Below are 18240 nucleotides of genomic sequence, written 5' to 3'. Positions count from 1 at the left end.
CGCGACGGACTAGCTCCCTAGCGCTAGCAGTTGAAGCAGCCGTGTACTCCTAAATAGATAGAGAGAGTGTGACACCCTGGATTTTTGCCCATTCTTCTTTTTTTTTGGATTTATTGGATATTTGAATTGCATTTGGATTTTCAGTCAATTCTTTTGGACTTGCCTCTTGGAAATTCTTTTGATTTTCTTTGGAGTGGCTTCCATCATCACTAAACCCTCTTTTGACCTCATCCCTCTCAAAATAATGCAACGGAATATTTTAATCAATGGCATAATATTCATTTTCATTCTGAAAATGAAATTTTCCTCAATATGCTATCAAGCAGACCTCATTTTTCTTGATCTAAAAATTCCTAATAAGTTCCTTAATATTCTTTGGATCATGCATCGCCTCCCCATGCAAAAATATGCCATGGTCATTCGGAGAATTTCAGCTCAAGACAATATTTTTTTCTTCTGGACAGAAATGTCACTTTGTGAAGCAAGTGCAATTTTCCTTGATCCATTTTTGCTGAAAGTTTTACCACATGATTACCTTCCTAGTAGATGCTTAACAACCAAGTTTCACTCTTTAACTCCCAATAATTTTCACTCTAGTCACATCACAAGTTTCTGTCCAGAAACTATTCTCCTCGCTCAAGTCTTGTCCATTGGCCTAGGTGTCGAGCCGAGGGCACTCTTGCAGCACCGCTCAAAGGGACAACACCCTAGGAAAATATCTGGTGCACCGAACTCACATTGTGTTGTTAAAATATTTAAAAATTTCTGAAAAAAATTTAACACGCTTGCACAACAGCAATGTAGATGGTCACAAAATTTAAATCAAAATTTGAAACATAACTCCAAAAACAAAAATGACAAACTCAACACTGAATAATACATAACATAACTTGGGCTGTAGATTTGGCTATTATCACACTCATGTCAAATTTGTCATTTTTGTGTCTGAAAAAATATTTCAATTTTTATATGAAATTTTGTGACATCATAAATTGATGTTGTGTTAACATGCTATAATTTTTTTTCAGATTTTAAAAAATATTCTATAGCATCAGGTGCACCGGTAGCACCACAAGTGCGGGTGCACCGGATATATTCCCATAACACCCTAGACATGGTCTGGCAGCCCCTGGTATACCGCATGTGCTAGTGCAAGCGGTGACCGCGCATGTATGCGGTGTTTGGCAGGCGTTCGGCGCGCCTGGACGCCGCGACCCTCCCGCCGCCGCCCGTTCGTTCTCCTCGCGCCAACGCAGCATGTCCATGAGAGTTAGCACTCTCCTCCACTTCCCCCTAGCACTCCTCTGCAACTACCCGATGCAAGCAGCCTACACGGGGGATGCGAACACGGCGAGTCCAATCAGTACAGTGCGCCCGCGTGAGCGTCCTGTCCCACCCCATGCCCTATAGCCTTGGCCGTGTGCATCCACTGGTCTTGGTGTCGTCCTCTACTCCTACGCGTCAAGCCCGAGCCCCTCCTCCTCTCATTTCTTCTACGGATCGATCATCTCCGGCGTAGCTCGAGCACGGCCACCTCGCCGCCTATATATACAGACGATTCCTGAGAAGCTTCAGTCATCCCAACCTTCATCTCTAGCCACAAATCGAGACCCTAGCTAGTGCGGCAAGGCCGGGATGGCCTCCTGCTGCCGAACCTCATCGGAGTTGGCCGTGGATGCCCAACGGCCGTCCTCCTGCACCGGTGCTCTCCGTTCTCGCTCTCCTACTCCAGCATGTTCATGTGGATCTGCTAAGCACGACGGTGCTGTTGGTTCGCCGGATTCACACTGGAACCGCCAACTCCGATGAGCTCCGTCGACCGCCATCTCTATAGAAGACCATTCCGACAAAGTCCGTCCACCCCTACCCTCGCTTCAGGTATGTACGAGCTCGTCTCGATGTGCTGGACCCATTCCCCCCCTCTCCGGGGGTCGTCGTGACCTCCTCGCCAGAGAAGCACCGGCGAAAGCGCCGCCCCTCTCTGTTTCCCCATCTATCTCAAGCCTGACAGGGGGCCCACCTGTCATCCTCTCTCTTGCTCGCCCGAAGGGGTATGAGTGGAGGCGTATTCTGAAAATACGCCTTCGACGTGGCCTCTTCAGGATTTTCTAAATTTCAGTTTAATTCATATATTTTGACCACAACTTTGGCCAACAATATCTCCTAAACCATAAGTCCAAATGAGTTGATTCTTTTTGCACTAGTTTTGTTATGAGCTAAAGTTTTTGTATGCCAAATTTGAGAATTTTTTTTGTTGTAGATATTTTCTAATGCAATAAAAAGCTTTATGTGACATTTTATTTTTGCATTTTAATTATTTTCAGAAGGTTCTAGTTGCCTTGGAGAAGACCAGGAGTATTGTGACACTCCTTTGAACTAAGGCAATCCAGAACAATCATTTGCAAGGATGGTATTGCAATAGAAATGATTTTACTTGAATAAAAATTCATTTTAATTGCAATGATTTGAAATAATTTGTTATATAGAGCATGTGCATATTATTTCATCCATGTTATATCTTTGAAGTAGCATACATGTCATCTTCGTACTATGTGCAGTAGAGATCATGTTACATGTCCATGCTTATGATGATGCATTCATTCTTGTTATTCATGACCTGTGCATTTCATCTCATACTATGACTCGAATCATTTTAAATTCAAGTTAAACATGGTGTTCAACTTGAACAAGTTGTTGATCGAGTCATGGTGCCACCGAGTCGAGTTCACTAGTGCAACCACACTTGCCTGGATGGGGAGGCCCGAATTCGGTTTATTGTCATGCCTCTCGCCGGGTGCCCCTAAATAGGGAAGGTTATGTGCTCGCGTTACCCTGGCCTGGTAGGCAGCCATAACCTTGTGTGCCCGAAGTTGTATGGTACCATTGTCCACGTTTGGAGCGTTTGTTTTAGCTTTGGCCATGATGGTGCACTAGTAGAAAACGTCCCATTTGTCCCGCTTCCAGAGGCCTATTTGTCCCGATTCCGGAACCGGGACTAAAGGTCGGTACTAAAAACCAATACCTTTAGTCCCGGTTCTCCTACGAACCGGGACAGATGGGCCTCCACGTGGCCGTTGCGGCTTGCCTAGGCAGGAGGACATTTTTTCCCGGTTGGTAGCACCAACCGGGACCAAAAAGCATCCACGCATCAGCAGTTCAGGGGCTGGAGTTTTTGTTTTTTTAAAGGGGGGGGGGGTTGGTAGGTTTTGGGGGTTTTGTAGGGTTAATTTAGGGGTTTCATATATTGTGTTAGCTAGCTAATAGAGAGAAGTGTCCTCTCTTATCTCCGTGATTGGTCAATGCTACGTACTATACGTATAGAGAGGACTCGACACGCTTGCTAGTAAGAAAATGAAGGAAACCATACACAAGATCTTCATGAACATATACAGAGAGAAATGATCGACCTCTCCTTCTCCGAGAGATTGGTCGAACAACAAGTTTTCGTATATCTATCCGACGCTACTGGCTACATATATACAATATAAGATCTCTTACAATCTCCTAACATATGAACTCAAGTTCCACATGGTATTCTCCGGCTTTATTGATGGCGTGGTAAAGAAAGAACCCCGCCAATTCCTCTTGAATTGCTCGTATGCGATCTTGTGGTAGGAGTTCATTCCGCATCTGCCACGCCTAATTTGAACAAGGGGGTCAATACAAATATATGAATGAAACTCAACACAAATGATGGTAATAAAATGAAACTATGAATATTATTTCTTATGCACCTCAAATTGTCTTTTAGAGTAGCCCTACTTATTCTTGGCCGTCATGTTGTAGATGAACTCGCAAACGTAGTACCCACAGTAATTATTCCCGGGTTCCTGCCACAAGCACTTTACGAGAAATAGAGGTCAATCAAACTGATAATGAAGAATTATAAATGGTATTGATGAAAGTAGCTACAATCAACGGGAGATGCGCGAAACTAGCTAGCTAGTAGTACTTACTTTCGGGTGTGTAAATCACAGCTCCCACGGCAGTCCCGGAGATTGTGTTGTGAATTCTTTCCAAACCCTGCGAGACAAAGAAAACAATTACTTGATATCAGGAAATGAACAAAGTTGTCGATATGGTGCGATAATGATCGATTGAACTTATTTCTCGAGAATTTTAGTCATGGCCGCATACTCCTCGGGATCTTTTCGTCTCGAGTCTAAGATGGTTACTAGTCCCTACTCAAGCTTAATCTCTAGGAGAATAAAGTGGAAGTTGTGCATGCATGCATAACTCATCAATTACATTACTATAACCTCGAGTAATAAGGGAAACCGAATATGCACAAGACAGTAACACTCACTTAAAGTTGTAAGGAAAGAGTATTTTATCTTTGTTTTGATTTTGAAGCAACAATCCTAGCAAGTTGGCCTTGGTTTGCTTGGCATCATATTTAACCGTCCATTCATCTATGAGAAATTGTTTGTAGCTATTCTTTCCGATTGATCTATCCAAGAGTTCGTACTAAAATAATACCAAGTTATTCTTTCCGATTGATCTAGCAAGAGTTCATACTAAAATAGCACTAAGTTATTCTTTCCGATCGATCTATCAAGATTTCTACTGGAGAAACAAAAGGAAAGAACGTGCATCAACCTCTATGCATAGATTACCCCAATGTCACCTCGGGAATCCGCGAGTTGAGTGCGAAAACATATCTCAAGTGAATCAATATAATACCCCATTATAACCACGAGTATTCATATGCAAGGCATATATCAAGTGCTGTAAAATCTATAAAAGTATTCAATCCGATAAAACTAAATCTCAAAGAGAAAACTCAATTCATCACAACAAGATAGAGAGGGGAAAACACCATATATCCGACTATATTAACAAAGCCTGCAATACATCAAGATCGTGAGATCTCAAGAACATGAGAGAGAGGGAGAGATTAAACACATAGCTACTGGTATAAACCATCATCCCCAAGAGTTGACTACTCCCTCCTCATATTGGTGGCCGCCGGGATGATGAAGATGGTCACCGGTGATGATTTCCCCCACCAGAAGAGTGCTAGAATGAGGTCTAGATTGGTTTTTCGTGGCTACAGAGGCTTGCGGCAGCGGAACTTTTGATCTAGGGTTACCTTCGGGGGTTTTGGAATATTTGGGAATTTATAGGGTGAAGAGGCGGTACGGGAGGCCACCGGGGTAGTTGTGCCCCCTCAGGGCACCCCTCTGGTAGTTCTTTGGCCCAAGTTCTTCCTTCTGGTCTAGAAAAAATGACCAAAAAGTTTCGCTGCGTCTGGACTCCGTTTAGTATTGATTTTCTGCGAAGTAAAAACACAAGGGAAAAATAGCAAGTGGCACTGGGCACTATGTCAATAGGCTAGTCCAAAAAATGATATAAAGTTACTATAAAATGATTGTAAAACATCCAAGAATGATGATATAACAACATGGAACAATCAAAAATTATAGATACGTTGGAGACGTATTAGTGCCCCATCCTTTAGCTCAACAAATCAATCATATTTTCCCTGTTTCTCTCATTGACAGTAGATCTACACATCTTGGGCACCCATTAATCCTCCCAGTTGAAGACCATTTTTTGGTACTAACCTATGCGGGAGTCCAAATGGCATGAAACTTTACGATGATTTTTTATGGGCCAGAAGGAAGCAGATGGGCCCTGGTTGCACCTGGGGGGAGTCCCGAGGAGGGCATATCCTATTTAGCATTGCAGGCGTCGGTTTCTTCGGTTTCTGCAAATCGGCGCCTGTAGGCGCGGTAGCTGGGCTCGACCCATTTGTGTTTTTTCTCTACCATTCATAAAACGTTCAAAAAATGATGCATCCGCCAGATATCGAACACGCACCCAATTGCTTCAAGGCATCAAGCGTAACCACTAGGCCAACGAAGGACTTGTGCCTCTTGAGCATCTTTTTTCCTTTCACTCTTTAGTCAGGGATCCCCTGGTTTTGGGAAGCTTCTAGAACTTGTGCCTCTTAACCACTAGGCCAACTGCTTCTAGAAGCTTCCCAAAACCCGGTTTTCATTGTTTCGCTGCTCATTTTCGAGGACGATTTTATTCGAGTTTTCTTTTCTTTCCTTTTATAAATTTTTTATTAAAAAAATAGATGAACTGTTTCTCAAATTCCATGAACTTTTTTCGAAAATGATGGACTTTTTTCAAAAATGATGAACGTTTATTCGAAAACGATGAACTTTTTTCAAATTTGATGAATTTTTTTCAAATTCGATGAACTTTTTCTCAAATTCCATGAACTTTTTTCAAAAACGATGAACTGTTTTAAAAAACAATGAACTTTTATTCAAAAACGATGAACTTTTTTCAAATTCGGTGAAATTTTTCTTAAATTCCATGAACTTTTTTCAAAAACAATGAACTTTTTTCAAACTCGATGAACTTTTTCTCAAATTCCATGAACTTTTTTTGAAAATGATGAACTTTTTTCAAATTCGATGAACCTTTTTCAAAAACGATGAACTTTTTTCAAGTGGTTAAACCTTTTTGAAATTTGATTTTAAATTTGATGAACTTTTTCAAACTCCGTGAAACTTTTGGAATTACCGAAATTTTTGTTTTTTTGTGATTTTTTTAAAATCAACGGTTGACCAGTCAACTAGTCAAGCGCTAGAGCGAGTGGGCGACTGTGCAGCGCGAGTTGAGCGCTAGGAGCAGGCGAGCGCCCAGCTCTTGTAAATGGGCTGACCCAAAACTAAGCTGCTGCGGGCGCCAGTTCTGGATCTGGCGCATACAACGCCGATTAGGAGCTCCCCCCGAGGAGGGGACAACCCACCCTGGCGCGCCCTGGTGGGTTGTGCCCACCTCGGGTGCCCCTCGGACCGCCTCTTTGCTCAATAAATACCCCAATATTCCAGAAACCCTAGGGGAGTCGTCAAAATATTCATCCAGTCGTCGCAGAGTCCAGAACCACCAGATCCAATCTAGACACCATCTCGGATGGGGTTCACCACCTCCATTGGTGCCTCTCTGATGATGCGTGGGTAGTTCTTTATAGACCTTTGGGTCTGTAGTTAGTATCTAGATGGATTTCTCTCTCTCTCTCTCTCTCTCTCTCTCTCTATCTCGCTGATTCTCAATACAATGGTCTATTGGAGATCCATATGATGTAACTCTTTTGTGGTGTGTTTGTTGGGATCTGATGAACTTTGAGTTTATGATTAGTCATATCTTTTTATATCCATGAAAGTATTTGAGTTTCTTTGATCTCTTATATGCATGATCTCTTATAGCCTCGTATTTCTTCTCCGATATTTGGGTTTTGTTTGGCCAACTTGATCTATTTTTCTTGCAATGAGAAGAGGTGCCCGGTAGTGGGTTCAATCTTACGGTGCTTGATCCCAGTGACAGAAGGGGAACCGACACGTATGTATCATTGCTACTAAGGATAAAAAGATGAGATCTATAACTACCGCCATATAGATAAATGAATCTTGTCTACATCATGTCATCGTTCTTATTGCAGTACTCCGTTTTTCCATGAACTTAATACACTAGATGCAGGCTGGATAGCGGTCGATGTGTGGAGTAATAGTAGTAGATGCAGGCAGGAGTCGGTCTACTAATCTTGAATGTGATGCCTATGTAATGATCATTGCCTGGATATAGTCATGAGTATTTGAAGTTCTATCAATTGCCCAACAGTAATTTGTTTACCCTCCATTTGCTATTTTTCTCGAGAGAAGCCACTAGTGAAACCTACGACCCCGGGGTCTTCTTTCTCATATATTTGCCTTGCGATCTACCTTTTCCTTTGCATTTTTATTCAGATCTATTAAACCAAAAAAATACAAAAATACCTTGCTGAGTTTTATCTCTATTTATTTTATTTGGCGTTCGATATATGAATCTACTACAATTTACCTCACGTCCGTTTGTCTATCTTGAGGTGTCGTACCCCAGAAGGGATTGACAATCCGTTTAACACGTCAGGTTGCGAGGTGTTGTTATTTGTGTGCAGGTGTTGTTTACGTTGTGTTGTTTGGTTATCCTACTGATTCGATATGTTGGTTTGATAACTGAGGGAAATACTCTACCGTCGCTGTGCTACAGCATCCCTCCCTCTTTGGGGAAATACCGACGTAGTTCTAGCTACCATCAAGGAGAATTTCTGGTGCCATTGCTGGGGAGGATCTTCAACATAACCAGGTTCCTAATCACAAATCTCATCTCCTCGTGATTTACATTATTTGCCATTTGCCTCTTGTTTTCCTGTCGCCCACTTCTGGCAACTTTTTTTGACTGTTCCATCGTATCTATAATTTTTGATTGTTCCATGCCAATATTCTACAAATTTCATATACTTTTGGCAACTTTTTATACTATTTTGGGACTAACATATTGATCCAGTGCCTAGTGCCAGTTCCTTTTTGTTGCATGTTTTTTGTTTCGCACTAAATCCATATCAAACGGAGTCCAAATGGGATAAAAACTGACGAACATTTTTTTGGAATGTATATAATTTTTGGGAAGAAAAATCAACGCGAGACGACGAACGAGGGGGGCACGAGGCAGGGGGCGCGCCCCAGGGGGTTAGGTGCGCACTGGGTCCTCGTGGCCACCCCGTAAGGCGGTTGGTGCCCGTCTTTCGCCGCAAGAAAGCTAATATCCGGATAAAAATTGTGTCCAAAATTCAGCCCAATCGGAGTTACGGATCTACGGGAATTTAAGAAACGGTGAAAGGTCAGAATCTGAGAACACAGAAACAAAGAGAGACAGAGAGACAGAGAGACAGATCCAATCTAGGGAGGCCATGGAATAGAGGGGAAACCCTTCTCACATCTAGGGAGAAGTTCAAGGAAGAAGAATAAGAAGTGGGGCCCTCTCCCCCTCTCTCCCGGTGGCGCCGTCACACCGCCAGGGCCATCATCATCACTGCAATCTACACCAACAACTTCCCCGCCATCATCACCAACTCTTCCCCCCTCTATGCAGCGGTGTAACCCCTCTTTTACCCGCTGTAATCTCTACTTAAACATAGTGCTTAACGCTATATATTATTTCCCAATGATGTATGGCTATCATATGATGTTTGAGTAGATCCGTTTTGTCCTATGGGTTAATTGATGATCGTGATTGGATTGAGTTGCATGTTTTATTATTGGTACTGTCCTATGGTGCTCTCCGTGTCGCGCAAGCGTGAGGGTTCCCCGTTGTAGAGTTTGCAATATGTTCATGATTTGCTTATGGTGGGTGGCGTGAGTGACAGAAGCACAGACCCGAGTAAGTAGGTTGTTTGCGTATGGGAATAAAGAGGACTTGATACTTTAATGCTATGGTTGGGTTTTACCTTAATGATCTTTAGTAGTTGCAGATTCTTGCTAGAGTTCCAATCATAAGTGCATATGATCCAAGAAGAGAAAGTATGTTAGCTTATGCCTATCCCTCAAATAAAATTGCAATAGTGATTACCGGTCTAGTTATCGATTGCCTAGGGACAAATAACTTCCTTGTGTGTAAAAAATCTCTCTACTAAAACTAACTTAGTTGTGCCTTCATCTAAACAACCCCTACTTTTTATTTGTGCGCTCTTTATTATCTTGCAAACCTATCCAACAACACCTACAAAATACTTCTAGTTTCATATTTGTTCTAGGTAAAGCGAACGTTAAGCATGTGTAGAGTTGTATCGGTGGTCGATAGAACTTGAGGGAATATTTGTTCTGCCTTTAGCTCCTCGTTTGGTTCGACACTCTTACTGATCGAAAGAGGCTACAATTGATCCCCTATACTTGTGGGTTATCAAGACCTTTTTCTGGCGCCGTTGCCGGGGAGCAATAGCATGGGTTGAATACTCTCATGTGGGCTTGTTTGCTTTATCACTAAGTAATTTTTATTTTCTGTTCTAAGTTGTTCTCTATCTATAGTTATGGATATGGAACACGAAATACCGTGTACTTGCCACTCATGGAGATGGGGAACCTCCTAAAACCCTCGATGCTCATTATGTGAAAGATATTATGTTCTACTTTGATAATCCCGAGAAAACCCCATTCAACCTTTATAATGGGAGTAACATTGGATCAATGTGAATACTTTAGGGATTATCTTTTGACTAAAAAAGGGAAACAATTATGGGATCAAATTTATATGTTGCATTGGTATGCTCGACAACTATGCTTGAGATATGATTATACATGTTGCTCTAGGATGAAGGCTCCACACCTTCCCTTTTAATGTGAATTTAATGATAATAAAACCTTGGCTTCTTATGCTAATGGTATATATGATTATTATGATGTGGAACAAATAGAAGAATTCGTTGCTTTTATGGGTGCTTATGAAATTGAATCTTTGTTTAAAGAGTTTGAAGATTTTGATGATTCATTTTATAGACCTGAAAATTTAGCTATCCTTAAATATTGCTCTGAGAATTATAAATACAATTATGATATTGATGAATTTATTGAGAAAGTCTCCGCTGTCCGAGAAGAGAATAATATTTTGCAGGAGTCTATGGAAGAAGAAATTGATGAAACTGTGAGCTCATTGGATGAAAAACATGATGAGGAGAGCGAAGAACAAAAGGAGGAAGAGCGGATTAGATACCCATGCCCACCTTCTAATGAGAGTAACTCTTCAACTCATACATTGTTTAATTTTCCTTCGTGCTTACCGAAGGATGATTGCTATGATGATTGTTATGATCCCGTTGATTCTTTTGAAATATCCCTTTTTGATGATGCTTTCTATGCTTGCGGCCAAGATGCCAATATGAATTATTCTTGTGGAGATGAACTTGCTATAGTTACTTATGTTAAACATGAAATTGTTGCTATTGCATCCACGCATGATAGTCCTATTATCTTTTTGAATTCTCCAGACTACACTATATCGGAGAAGTTTGCCCTTATTAAGTATTATATTGATGGGTTGCATTTCAGTACTACAGATGATGATTTTGATAGATATAATATGCATGTGCTTGCTGCTCCTACTTGCAATTATTATGAGAGAGGAACTACATCTCCGCCTCTCCATGTTTCCAATATGATAAAATTACAAGAAATTATTTATACTATGCATTGGCCTTTACTATGTGTGCATGAATTGTTCTTTTATGACATGCCGATGCATAGGAAGAGAATTATACCTCATTATTACATGATATATGTTTGTTTGTGCTCACTACTAAATCACAAATCATTGTTAATTAAAATTGGCTTCGATATACCTTGGGATCCGGGTGGATTCATTACTTGAGCACCTAATGCCTAGCTTAATGGCTGTAAAGAAAGCGATGCTAGGGAGACAACCCGGAAGATTTAGAGAGTCATTTATTTCTGTTGAGTGCTTTTATATAGTTTTAAAAAAAGAGGGGAACCCAAATTTTTTCAAAAAGGAAAGTGAAAGTGAGAGAGACAAGCATTATTGAAGTGGGGGAGCTCCTTGAACTTTGTCCATGCTCACGGAAACTTTGTGAATCTTGATTACAGAAAATTTTCAACAAAATAATTATCCCCTTGTACAATTCCATTGTATTATAAAAATAATGTGCCAAGATTTGCCTTTAGGATGTTTACATTGCTTGTTGGTTTGTGCGGTGGAGAACGTACAGAAACTTTGGCTGTAGTGCGCGATTTTATATATTTTACTGGAACATCAAACAGTTCTGAAACTTTTTGAACTGTCTTTCTATACAAAGTTTTTATTTTTACTAATTTTTACATAATTTTTGGAGTACCAGAAGTATGGTGAATATTTCAAATACTACAGACTGTCCTGTTTAAGACAGATTCTGTTTTTGATGCATAGTTTGCTTGTTTTGATGAAACTATACCTTTCTATCAGTGGATTAAGCCATGGAAAAGTTATATAATAGTAGATACAATGAAAAAACAAAATATGAATTGGTTTGAAACAGTACTTAGAGTAGTGATTTGCTTTATTATACCAACGGATCTTACCGAACTTTCTGTTATGTTTTGTGTGATTGAAGTTTTCAAGTTTTGGGAGAGATCACGGTGGATGAAGGAATAAGGAGTGGCAAGAGCCTAAGCTTGGGGATGCCCGAGGCAACCCAAGGAAATATTCAAGGACTCCCAAGCAACCAATCTTGGGGATGCCCCGGAAGGTATCCCCTCTTTATTCTAACAATCATTGGTAATTTTACTTGGAGCTATATTTTTATTCGTCACATGATATGCGTAAATCTTGGAGCGACTTTTGCATTTAGTTCTCACTTTTATTTAATGCACCATGATGGTATGATATAGTACTTGGTTGATTTATAGAATGCTCATTGCACTTCACTTATATCTTTTGAGTATGGCTATATAGAATGCTTCGTGTGCTTCACTTATATCTTTTGAAGTTTGGATTACCTGTTTCTCTTCACATAGAAAACCGCCATTTGTAGAATGCTCTTTTGCTTCACTTATATTTGTTAGAGCATGGGTATATCTTTTGTATAAATAATTAAACTCTCTTGCTTCACTTATATCTATTTGGAGAGACGACAGGAACTAGTCATTCACATGGTTAGTCATTAAATCCTACATAAAACTTGTAGATCACTGAATATGATATGTTTGATTCCTTGCAATAGTTTTGTGATATAAAGATGGTGATATTAGAGTCATGCTAGTGGATAGTTGTGGATTGTAGAAATACTTGTGTTGAGGTTTGTGATTCCCGTAGCATGCACGTATGGTCAACCGTTATGTAACGAACTTGGAGCATGAGGTATTTACTGATTGTCTTCCTTATGAGTGGCGGTCGGGGACGAGCGATGGTCTTTTCCTACCAATCTATCCCCCTAGGAGCATGCGCATAGTACTTTGTTTCGATAACTAATAATTTTTTTGCAATAAGTATGTGAGTTCTTTATGACTAATGTTGAGTCCATGAATTACACGCACTGTCACCCTTCCATCATTGCCAGCCTCTTCGGTACCATGCATGTAACGCCCTCGATGCGGCTATATCTCCCACGTGTCGAAGCACGACTTAGAGGCATAACCGCATTGAAAGTAATGTCGCAAGTGAGGTAATCTTCACAACAACCCATGTAAAACATAAAGGGGAAAGAGATACATAGTTGGCTTACACTCGCCACGTCACACAAATAGACAAATAAGTCATTACATTCATCCAAATACACTTAAGGTCCGACTACGGAACCAAAATAAAGATCAACCCCAAATAAGACAAAGTCCCCGATCGCCCCAACTGGGCACCACTACTAATCATCTGGGAAAGACACATAGTAACGACGAGAGTCTTCATCGAACTCCCACTTGAGCTCGGTCATATCATTTGGAGCGGTATCATCGGTTTTGGAAGTAATCTGTGAGCCATGGGGACTCAGCAATCTTGCACCCTCGCAATCAAGACTATTTAAGCTTATAGGTAAGGTAAAGGTATGATGTGGAGCTGCAGCAAGCGACTAGCATATATGGTGGCTAACAAACGCAAATGAGAGCGAGAAGAGAAGGAAAAAGCACGGTCGAACAACTATGATCAAGAAGTGATCCTAGAACAACCTACGTCAAGCATTACTCCAACACCGTGTTCACTTCCCGGAGTCCGCCAAGAAGAGACCATCACGGTTACACACGCGGTTGGTGCACTTTAATTAAGTTAAGTCTCATGTTATCTACAACCGGACATTAACAAATTCCCATCTGCCATAACAATGGGCACGGCTTTCGAAAGTTCAAATCCCTACAGGGGATTCCCAACTTAGCCCATCACAACCTCTCACGGTCAACGAAGGATATTCCTTCTCCCAAGACAATCCAATCAGACTCGGCATCCCGGTTACAAGACATCCTCGACAATGGTAAAACAATTCCAGCAACACCGCCCGAATGTGCCGACAAATCCCGATAGGAGCTGCACATATCTCGTTCTCAGGGCACACTTAGATAGGTCAAGCTACGAGTAAAACCAACCCTCGAGTTTCCCCGAGGTGGCCCCGCGGGCTGCCCAGTTCGGACCAACACTCAGAGGAGCACTAGCCCAGGGGGGTTTAAATAAAGATGACCCTTGGGCTCCGGAAACCCAAGGGAAAAAGAGGCTAGGTTGCGAATGGTAAAACCAAGGTTGGTCATTCCTAGGGGAGTTTTATTCAAGGCGAACTGTCAAGGGGTTCCCATTATAACCCAACCGTGTAAGGAACGCAAAATCCGGGAACATAACACCGATATGACGGAAACTAGGGCGGCAAGAGTGGAACAAAACACCAGGCATAAGGCGGAGCCTTCCACCCTTTACCAAGTATATGGGTGAATTAAGATGAACAAGATAATATGGTGACATCCCAACAATAAACAAGTTCCAACAAGGAACGATCTCCAAACTTCACCTGCAACTAGCAACGCCATAAGAGGGGCTGAGCAAAGCGGTAACATAACTAAACAATGGTTTGCTAGGACAAGGTGGGTTAGAGGTTTGACATGGCAATGTGGGAGGCATGATAAGCAAGTGGTAGGTATCGTAGCATAGGCATAGCAAAAGAGCAAGCATCTAGCAAGCAAAGATAGAAGTGATTTCGAGGGTATGGTCATCTTGCCTGCAAAGTTCTCAGAGTTGCCTTGATCCTTGAAAGCGTACTCAACGGGCTCCTCGTTCACGTACTCGTCTCCCGGCTCTACCCAAGCAAGAACAACAAGCAAAAGGAACACAATCAACCACGTGCAATGCTCAAGCAACATGATGCAAACATGGTATGATATGCGGGATGCGATATGTGATGCATATGCATGATTTGGAATAGAATGATTGAACCTGGCCTCAACTTGGAAATCCAAGAGTGCCACTGGAAAGGTGATGTGATTTCGGTTGAAATCGATATAAAGATCACCGGAATCGGATGCACAGTTTGGAAATGGCAAGCAAAACAAATATGGCACCGGTCTGCGATAATCAGCAAGTAGTCTCCTAAATGCATCAAGACGAATAAGCTACTGCACTCAAACATGGCAACAAAATAAATGGCAGGGATCCACTCATGATGCTTGACAAAAGATGAACACTGAGCTACGGCTAATTCACTCAATAGCATGTTCAAACAAGCATGGCAAAAGAGCAAAAGATTACAGGTTTCAGACTTGGTGAAATTAACAGCATGTCAGGAATTTATCATCAGGAAGCAATGTTTAGAGCACGAAAACTACATGCTACAGGAACATATCATGGCAAAGCAAGGCATGGTATGAAGCTAATCTAAGCATATAACAAAAGTCCCTTAGTGACCATGAGCCAAAAGGGATCAGAAAATACAATTGCAAGCATGTGAACATAGCAAAAATATAAACAGATTCAGACTTAGTGAAAAACTAGAGCATGGCAAAACAGATAACGAGTAGGCATGCTTACGAGCTTGATGCACTCATTACAAGGCATTGCATGACAAACTAAGCATACACCCAGCAAATAGACATGGCATAGAAGCTAGACATGGCAAGAACAACAACATAGCGTGCACGGATCAACAACAACAAGCTCGGCAAAATCGCTAAACATGTTAACAATCTGCCAGGAACATTTTATAGCAAAAGTAGAGCTTGACTGACTCAAACTAGGGTGCTCCATAATTGAAAACAAAGAAATGGATGGATAGAGCACAACATTATCTACAAAACATCCTTACTGATCATGCTCAAAAGAGGCACAAATCACTAGAAAACAACATGAACATATGGCATAAAAATAACGACAGGGCAAGGACTTAGTGAAATTCTAAGTCCCTGAAATCAGCATCATTGAGTAAGCTACTTTGCATGCTTGTGCTAGTCACCACAAAGATCACAAAAGTACATGGCATACACCCCAGTAAGGATGGCATGGCATTCTTCAAAACACATGTAGAGCTCAGGATCATAGCATCCACACATTAATCATGGAAAAAATGACAAAAGTGCATTTGCTGAAACAGATCTGAAAACTATCATCACATAGCCCTCTTCCAACAGCATTTCAGGCATTAAGATGAGCTCAAATGAAAATGATGCAATCAGATGAAATGATGTACTCGTCGAGACGAACATTTTGATATGCTACACGCACGAATCGGAGCTACGATGAGGAAGTTATGGCATGTCAAAGATTGCAAAAATGCTAGGGTTTAGGGACGAAAAAGTCAACCCCGAGATGATCCAGATCCAGATCCGATCCGATTTGCACTGTAGCAGTCCGAGGATGAGGTCGCTGGAAATGGCCGCGGCGGTGGCCGGACTTGCTGCGGAGCTCGCCGGACTTGGCGGATCCGGCCGGAGAAGGACGGGGGCGGCACCGGCGAGGCAGTGGCGGTGCAGCGGCGCCGGAGTAGAGGGCGCGGCGACCGGCGTCAGGTGGTGGGGTAGCGGCGCCGGCGAGGTCGGTGGCGGCGGGCAGCGGCCGGTGAAGTAGAGGCGGCGGAGCCGGCGAGCTTGTGCGGCGCGCGAGGGAGGCAGGCGACGGCGTCGGGCGCGGGGGCGCGGCCCGGTTGCGCGGCGAGGAGGGCCGGCCTCGGGATCGGCGGGCTTCGGTGGCGGCGGGGGTAGGAGCTGCTACGTGGCGCTCGTCTATTGGTGCGGGGCGGTGTCCGGCGTGGAGGCGGACATGTCCGGCGGCGGCGCGAGGAATTTTTAGGGTTAGGGGAAGAGGAGACCCGGGATTTGGAAAGGGGAGGGGGTCTTTATATAGAGGTAGAGGGAGCTAGGAAGCTCCAAATGAGGTGTGGTTTGTGGCCACGCGATCATGATCGACCGCTCTAGATGATGGAGGAGGTTTAGGTGGGGTTTGAGCCACTTTGGAAGGGTGTTGAGCTGCAAGACACACGAGGCCTTTTTGGTCCCTCGGTTAACCGTTGGAGTATCACATGAAGTCCAAATGGCACGCAACTTGATAGGCGGTCTACCGGTAGTAAACCAAGGCCGCATGACAAGACTCGTTCCAATCCGAAAATGTTTAACACCCACACATGAAAATAGGTAGAAAGGGACACCGGAGGACATAGGAGCGCCAGAATGCAAAACGGACAACGGGGAAAATGCTCGAATGCATGAGATGAACACGTATGCAAATGCAATGCACATGATGACATGATATGAGATGCGTGACAAAGACAAAAAACACGGAGACAAAAACCCAACAGCGAGGAAATAGAATAACTTAGTGCCGGAAATGGCAAGAGTTGGAATACGAATAAGGTAAATTACATCCGGGGTGTTACAACACTCCACCACTATGAAAGGATCTTGTCCCGAGATCTAGGACTGGAGAAACTCCGGGTGCTCAGAACGGAGGTGATCCTCGCGTTCCCAGGTGGCTTCGCGGTCGGAATGATGTGACCACTTGACATTGAGGAATTTGATAGACTTGTTGCGAGTCTTGCGCTCAGTTTCTTCAAGGATAGCAATGGGGTGCTCACGATAAGACAAGTCTTCCTGGAGATCAATGTCTTCAAAGTTGATGGTGCGGTCAGGGGTCTTGAAGCACTTGCGGAGCTGAGAGACATGAAACACATCGTGCACGTTTGCAAAGTTGGAGGGAAGCTCAAGTTGATAGGCGAGATCGCCTCTTTTGCTGACGATCTTGAAAGGACCCACGTATCTAGGGGCAAGCTTCCCTTTGATACCCAAGCGATGAGTACCTTTCATTAGTGAGACGCGGAGGTAAACATGGTCTCCGATCTCGAAAGCCAAGTCACGATGTTTGCTATCATAGTACCTCTTCCCGCGCGATTGCGCGACTTTGAGATTATCGCGAATGACTTTGCACATCTCTTCTGCCTCTGTGATCAAGTCTTTGCCAAGAAGTTGACGTTCACCAGTCTCTGACCAGTTAAGAGGAGTACGACACTTCCTACCATAGAGAATTTCAAATGGGGCCTTGCCCAAACTCGCTTGGAAGCTGTTGTTGTAGGAGAACTCGGCATATGGAAGACAATCTTCCCACTTCATACCGAAAGAGATGACGCAAGCCCCGAGCATATCTTCAAGAATCTGATTTACTCGCTCGACTTGGCCACTAGTTTAAGGATGAAAAGCTGTGCTGAAACAGATGTTGGTGCCCATGGCCTTCTAAAAAGAATCCCAAAACTTGGAGGTGAAGATGCTGCCACGATCTGAAGAAATCAACTGCGGAATGCCGTGCAGAGAGACAATCCGGGAGGTATATAGCTTTGCCAATTGAGCTGCAGTGATAGACTCTTTGATAGGAAGGAAATGAGCCACTTTAGTGAGTTTGTCGATGACAACGAAGATAGCATCATTGCCACGCTTGGACTTTGGAAATCCATCTCAATATGGTCAAACTTCC

Source organism: Triticum urartu, chromosome 5 (assembly GCF_003073215.2).
Source record: "Triticum urartu cultivar G1812 chromosome 5, Tu2.1, whole genome shotgun sequence".
Taxonomy (NCBI): Eukaryota; Viridiplantae; Streptophyta; class Magnoliopsida; order Poales; family Poaceae; genus Triticum; species Triticum urartu.
Note: the sequence above shows the minus strand (reverse complement) of the source record.